General features: G+C 35.9%; 1 protein-coding gene across 1 annotated transcript in view; it reads left to right on the top strand.

Moving 5' to 3' along the window:
* PTPRR (protein tyrosine phosphatase, receptor type R) overlaps nt 1-457 on the top strand; it is a 122,218-nt gene that overhangs the window by 68,723 nt on the left and 53,038 nt on the right. The gene's annotated exons all lie outside the window — the stretch shown is intronic.

Raw genomic sequence — 457 nt, 5'->3', positions numbered from 1 at the left:
AACTATAACATTTTCTGTATCTAGTTAAGCTTGGTTTCTCCATTCTAAATATTCACTCTCCTGTTTCACATGATCAGAAGGATTGGAAAAGCCATCACAGTACAGTAGTCATACATAGCATTACCCTAACCAATTTATTTTCACCTTTCATTCATACAGACAAAGAGTTGCTTTTCATGTGTTCAGGACTGGATACAAAGGGAGGATTAAAGTAAAAGTCTTTGCACACAAGGCGTTCATACTTTAGGGTAAGTCATTTCTAGTGAATAAGATATATTGGAGATTCCAAAATGGCAGTGAAGTAAGTGAAAGCTACACTGACATGCTCCCAGAACCTAACAGTACATACAACTAAAATACAGAAAAAACACCCTGAAATATCAACTGAAGACACCATGAAACCTAACAATATTCGCATCATAGGAGTAAGAGAAGAAGAAGAAGAAGAAAGTGTTCC

Source organism: Myotis davidii, unplaced genomic scaffold (genome assembly GCF_000327345.1).
Source record: "Myotis davidii unplaced genomic scaffold, ASM32734v1 scaffold582, whole genome shotgun sequence".
In the NCBI taxonomy this organism is placed as follows: domain Eukaryota; kingdom Metazoa; phylum Chordata; class Mammalia; order Chiroptera; family Vespertilionidae; genus Myotis; species Myotis davidii.
The sequence above is the reverse complement of the archived record's forward strand: the minus strand, read 5'-3'. Positions and strand labels throughout refer to the sequence as shown.